Source organism: Rhinolophus sinicus, chromosome 3, assembly GCF_057876585.1.
Source record: "Rhinolophus sinicus isolate RSI-liver-muscle chromosome 3, RSI-T2T, whole genome shotgun sequence".
Taxonomy (NCBI): Eukaryota; Metazoa; Chordata; class Mammalia; order Chiroptera; family Rhinolophidae; genus Rhinolophus; species Rhinolophus sinicus.
This window is the reverse complement of record NC_142503.1, coordinates 79411041-79417711: the sequence shown is the minus strand read 5'-3', so window position 1 is coordinate 79417711 and position 6671 is coordinate 79411041. Positions and strand designations below refer to the sequence as shown.

Below are 6671 nucleotides of genomic sequence, written 5' to 3'. Positions count from 1 at the left end.
AACTTTCCTAACCTGGTGAAGGAAATAGATCTACAAGCCCAGGAAGCAGAGAACGTCCCAAACAAGATGAACCCAAGAGGCCCACACCAAAACACATCATAAGTCAAATCCCAAAGGTTAAAAACAAAGAGAGAATCTGAAAAGCAGAAAGAGAAAAGCAATTAGTTACCTACAAGGGAGCTCTCATAAGATTATCAGCTGACTTCTCAACAGAAACTTCGCAGGCCAGAAGGGATAGGCACAGAATATTCAAAGTGATGAAAAGTAAGGACCTCCAACCAAGATTACTCTACCGAGGAAAGCTATCATTTAGAATCAAAGATAAAGAGCTTCCCAGACAAGAAAAAGCTAAAGGAGTTTATCACCACCAAACCAGTATTACAAGATTACAAGGAATCTTAGAGGGACTGTTTTAAGACATATATATACATATATACATATATATGTGTATATATATATATATATATATATATATATATATATATATGCAATATTGCATATATATATGTGTGTATGTGTGTATATATATATATATATATATATATATGCAATAACTACATAACTATCCACAATTATTTTAAATGTAATGGATTAAATGTTCCAATCAAAAGATATAGGGTGACTGAATGGATAGGAAAATATGACCCTTACATATGCTGCCTACAAGGAACTCATTTTAGATCAAAAGACATAGACTGAAAGTAAAGGGATGGAAAAAGATATTTCATAAAAGTGGAAACACACACACACACACACACACACACACACACACACACATACAAAAGCTGGGATACTGATACTGATACCAGATATAATAGGCTTTAAAACAAAGGCTAGAACAAGTGACAAAGAAGGACCCAGTAATTACATTTCTGGGTATTTATCTGAAGAAATCCAAAATGCTACTTTGAGGGGACATGTTTATATGTTCATTACAGCATTGTTTACAAAGGCCAAGATGTGGAGGCCATCTGGGTGTCTGTTGATGGATGAATGGATAAAGAGTAGGTGGTACATATATACAGTGGAATATTGCTCAGCTGGGGAATGAAGTGGGTTCTTGCCATCTGGGTCGACATGGATGGACCTGGAGGGTGCTGTGCTGAGTGAAGTGCATCAGACAGCAAAAATCAGATGCAGTATGATTTCACTTATATGTGAAATCTAAAGAACAAATAAACAAACAAACAAAACAGAAAAAAAACAGACAGGAGGTGGTTGGGAATGGGTGAAAAAGGGGAAGGGATTAAGAAATATTAATTAGTTGTTACAAAGTAGTCATGTGATGTAGGGCATAGCACAAGGAATATAGTCAATAATATTGTAACAGCTATGTATGATGCCAGATGGGTACTAGATTTATTGGGGTAATAGAAGGGAGGGTGCAAGGTGGAAAAGGTGAAGGCATTAAGAAGTATACATTGGTAGTTACAAAATAGTCACGGGGATGTAAAGTAAAGCACAGGGGAAATAATTGATAATACGATAATAACTATGTATGATGTCAGGTACATTATAGACTAGTTCAGGGGATCACTTCTTAAATTATATAAATGTCTAATCACTATGCTGTATACCTGAAATTAATACAAAATAATATTGAATGCCAAATGTAATTTAAAAATTAAAAAGGGGGAAAGAAGCTGAAAGGGAATAAGAGTTTCAAATTTCAAGGTATAAAACAAATAAGTCATGGGAATGTAATGTACGGCATAGGGAATATAGTCAATAATATTGTGACAGCATAGTGTGATGTAAGATGGTTGCTGGACTTATGGTGATCACTTCTTTAGGTATATAAATGTTGAATAACCAAGGTGTACTCCTGAAAGCAGTATAATATAGTATGTTAGCTATATTTTAATTTAAAAAAAAGTTTTTTAAGTTAATCATGTGGTTGCAACAAAGAGAAACATACCTAAACTAGCTTATCAAAAAAGAAACTTTTTGGAAGGCATCAGTAGTATTCCAAGGTAGGTATTAGAATAGGGCCTGATAAGGCACTAGGTCCAAGAAGTGGGCATTCCAGAGCCAGTATGACTCTCATCAGATTCTACAGCTCACACAGACTCTTGTTGCTATTTCTTTCTGAATATTCCTTGTGTTTTCTTCTCTCTACCAAGGGTTTTCTTTGCACTAGTGAAAAGTAGCCCCAATGGTAAAAAATGGCTAGCACTTCTCTGGCTGACCACTGATTTCTCATGTCCAGAGCCCAAGACCAACTAACTGAAATTTCTGTCTCAATTCCAAATGTTCAGAAGGGAGTCTGATTGGTTTAGCTTGGATCAGCTACCCACCTATGGTTGAGTCACCTAGGGAGGGAAAGGGTCCCATGGTTGTGACTGGGAGGTTGAGGCCCATCCTTCCCCAAGGTTTGTGAGTTATAGCTACTTTTGCAGAAGGTACTAAAAGGTAGCTGTTCCAACTTCTAGATGGTAGGCCTTTTCACCTGTCGTCTAAACCTTTGTGACAACCTCACGCCACGGGATTTTATCCCGATTTTGAAAAAATAAATGATGCTCAGAGAGTTTGAGTGACTTATCCAAGGCTACATGGCAAGTGGCAGTTTTAGAGCCCATATACTATCCCCTGAAAGATATGCATCCCTGGTGGAAGTTACACAGTATGGTTGTATCTGCTATATATTTTGGTTAATAAAGCAAAGATTTTAAAATAATATAGTTATTTGATGGTTTTGTTTGGATATTTTAGTCATTTAAAATAATATTTTGTTTAATTTTTTTAAATGATAATTAATTTTTAATGAGTATTATTGTAAAAGCTGATGACTCATAATTTACAGTTTCTTTTCCTTAGCATAGACTTTCTGGGAACTAACAAATGTTCTGTGTTCAGGAAAAATAATAATAGCTCCACTTACCTAACACTACTACATGTCAGGCAGAATACTAAATGCTTTACTTGCACATCTCATTGAATCTTCAAAAAAAGCCCAATAGTGTAGCTACTTTTATTATCTCCATTACCCAGGTGGAGAAATGTGAGGCAGAGAAAGGCCCACTAACTTGCTCAGGTCTCATATTACACAGTAACAGACCTGACTGAACTCAAGTCCAGTTGAACTCAAGTCCAGTTGACTCCATAGCTCTTGAGCACTAAGCTTTGCAGCTTCCCAACCTTGGGCTAATAAGTGCATGAGGATGAAATCTAAGCACACGTGAAAGACCACTATATCTGAAATAATACAGATATATTTCAAAGTTTACTTTCTTTTATATCTGATTCCCTCATATGTCATATATGCAAATATGTCATATATGAGCATGTATTAAATCTATATCTAATATTTGGCACACAATTCAGTTTGCGAACTTGTTGCAACAATCTTGGCTAACCTTTTTCGATATCAAAGGGATTATTCATTATGCATTTGTACCAATTAGACAAACAGTTAACCAAGTTTACTATTTGGAAGTGCTGAAAAGGTTGCATGAAAAAGTTAGACGACCTGAACTTTTCACCAACAACTCATGGCTCTTGCATCACAACAATGTACCAGCTCACATGGCACTGTCTGGGAGGAAGTTTTGAGCTAGTAAGCAAATAACTGTATTGAAACACTCTTCCTACTCACCTGATCTGGCCCCCAATAACTTCTTTCTTTACCTAAAGATAAAATAAATATTGAAAGGAAGACATTTATTTTTTTTTATTTTATTAGTTTCAGGTGGAAAGGAAGACATTTTGATGACATGCAGGACATCATGTCTGATGGTAATTCCAGAAAAAGAGTTCCCAAAATTGCTTTAAAGGGTGGACTAGGCGCTGGTGTCAGTGCATAGCTTCCCAAGGGGAGTACTTCGAAGGTGACCATAGTGATGTTCAGCAATGAGGTTTGTAGCACTTTTTCTAGGATGAGTTCATGAACTTAATTGTCTAAACACTAGAAATAACATTTTGCCAGAAGTTTTTTATCCAATATTTACTGCAGCCTGTTATGTACCAAATATTAAACTAAGTAATTTATATTCTAATGCTTTGTAGACAGACTAGAGTCAACTGATTTTTTTTACAAGATAATGATCTGATTTCCTAGGGAAAAAACTTGTTTCAAAGGAAACAAATCTACTTTCTTTTTCTTTGTCTCTGATAAGAAAAGGGAGTAAAGTCTCAATTGTCAGCAGATGTTCCCAGCTTCCTCTGGAACAAATTATAAAGGACTGTATAACCCAGCCTTCATCATGGTGCAGAGGCATCTTACTTACCTGGTTTTTTTCTTCGGGAACCCCTTAATTAGGGATAAATAAATTAGTAGAAGAGATTAGGAAGACAACAAATACATGAACGCATTAGTTATAAAGCAACCTAATTGAGTCTTTGTCACTTTTAAAGAAAGAAAAACGTAAAATGTTTTACCCATGTTTTAAATTAAGAAAAAACCATTAAACTGGCATATATTTAATAAGTATAACTTATAATGAATTCTATAGAATCGTTCTGTTAAGATAGAATCAGAGAAAAGAGGGGGAAAAGGGGGAGTCAGAGAAAATAACACAATGGAAGAGGCTTAATACAAACACAGAATAAAGTACAAGAGAAAAATTATACTCTCAAAGATATTTAAAGACATTAAAATAGAAAACAGATAAACAGAGATAGAGTGCTACAGGCAAATTAAAAGATAGAGTGTAGGGGGAGAAAAGTGAACCAAGAGCTTCCTGAGCTTCAAATTGGTGTTACTCAGAATGTGGTCAAGAAGCGTGAAAATTGCCTGGAGCCTTTGTTAAAACACAGATTGTAGAAATCACCCAAAACCCACGGAGTCAGACTCTGAGGGCCTGGACCCAGAAATGTGTCATTGAAATAATCTCCTCAGCTGGTTCTCAGGCACACTAGCACTTAAGAACCACCACTTGAGGATTGACATAAGTGGACGCAGTGGTGCCAAGATTCAACGTCAGTCTTTTCCGAAGCCCAAAGTCAAAACTCTGATTCCTTTAATAACGTTTTTATCTTGAATAGGGATGAAGACTCTGATTTTAAAAATAGAAGAAGTGCATGAATTTATAACACAAATATTTTATTCCCACCTAATTTTGAGAGCATTTTTTGTCATGTTCAAAGATGGGAAAGTCCCACTTTTGGACTGAACAATGTCAAACATTAAATTTCATTTTAACAAATAAGATTGTTTCTTTTCTAATCATTTACAACAGGGAACTTCTGCGAACTTCCTGAATCACATGGGAAATTTTATAGATAACGTATGTTTATTTTTATGAATAAAATGTTCATAGGATTTATCAGATTGACTCTCCCCCAAATTAAGAACCATTTTTTAGGCCTTCCAGTCGCTGCTGCCCTGGAGACACCCGCACCCACCACAGTCAACTGCACCAGGTTCTTTGAGTCGCTGACTGTGGGGGAGCCCTTGGGCTGTGTCTCCTATCGGCTGTTTGGAAAGTTCCAAAGACAGCAGAAAACTTTCGTGCTCTGAGCACTGGGGAGAAATGGTTCCTGCTTTCACAGAATTATTCCACGATTTATGTGCCAGGCTGGTGACTTCACTCGCCATAATGGCATGGGCGGCAATTCCATCGATGGAGAGGTTTCATGATGAAAATGTCATCCTGAAGCTTAGGGTCCTGGCATCTTGTCCATGGCAAATGCTGGACCTGACACAAACATTTCCCAGTTTTTCATCTGCACTGCCAAGACTGAGTGGTTGGATGGCAAGCATGTGGTCTGCTGCAAGGTGAAAGAGGGCATGAATTATTGTGGCGGCCATGGAGAGCTGTGGGTCCAGGAATGGCAAGATGAGAAAGAAGATCACCATTGATGACTGTGCATAATTCTAACAAATTTGATTTGTTTTATCTTAACCACCAGACCATTCCTTCTAGAGCTCAGGAGAACACCCCTCACCCCTTCTGCTTGGAGCATCCTATAAAAAGAACTGTGCTCTTGCTGCAGTTCATTGGGTTCCATATTTTCCTTGTCCCCCTCCAAGTCCAGCTGGGTTGCAGAGTTAAGTATGATTATGAAATAAAAGCTAAACAACAACAACAACAGCAGCAGCAGAATCATTTTTTAAGGTTCACACTAAGGGTTTAAAAAGTCATGTTGCATTTTTGCAACTATAGTAATGAAGAATATCTTGGTTAGTCCAATTGTTTTCTCTGACCGGTTAGCCAAAAATTTCCTCTTCCTCCAGCAACATCTGAAAAAGCAAACTTTGATATTTGGCAGATCAGATATGGAAATATGAACCTGAAATCAGATAATTTTGCCACTTTGACTAATTTTCCAACACTTTGCTCCCTCATACATGTAGTTCTAGTGTCCATTCATGGCTACAATTTCTTCCTGGTGTAAAGAGTTCAAACTCCTTCCCTTCATGTACCCATGTTTACGTCACTGTCTAGAATTTTCTTTTATTTCACACTGGAGGAAATGAATATGTTTTAAACCCTCAAAGTCCAATGGCTCAAAGCCCATGCTACAAAGCCAGCCAATTTCCATGTATATTTAAAGTTCACAGATTTTCCATTCTTAATACAGATTCATAAAAGGAAATTTCATCGATTGTAAATAGCATCATTTATCAAGTTTATTGTTCCAGCAAGTCTGATTTCAGAATTTACCTGGCTGAATGACTTTTACATGGTTTCATTCTTCTGGCAAAAAATTCATTTGTAATTATAAAACTT

The 6671-nt window shown here is 36.7% G+C and overlaps 1 pseudogene; it reads left to right on the top strand.

The window, feature by feature from the left end:
- Positions 1–5248: 5248 nt before the first annotated feature.
- Positions 5249–5813, top strand: LOC148758513 (peptidyl-prolyl cis-trans isomerase A pseudogene; annotated as a pseudogene).
- Positions 5814–6671: the final 858 nt, after the last annotated feature.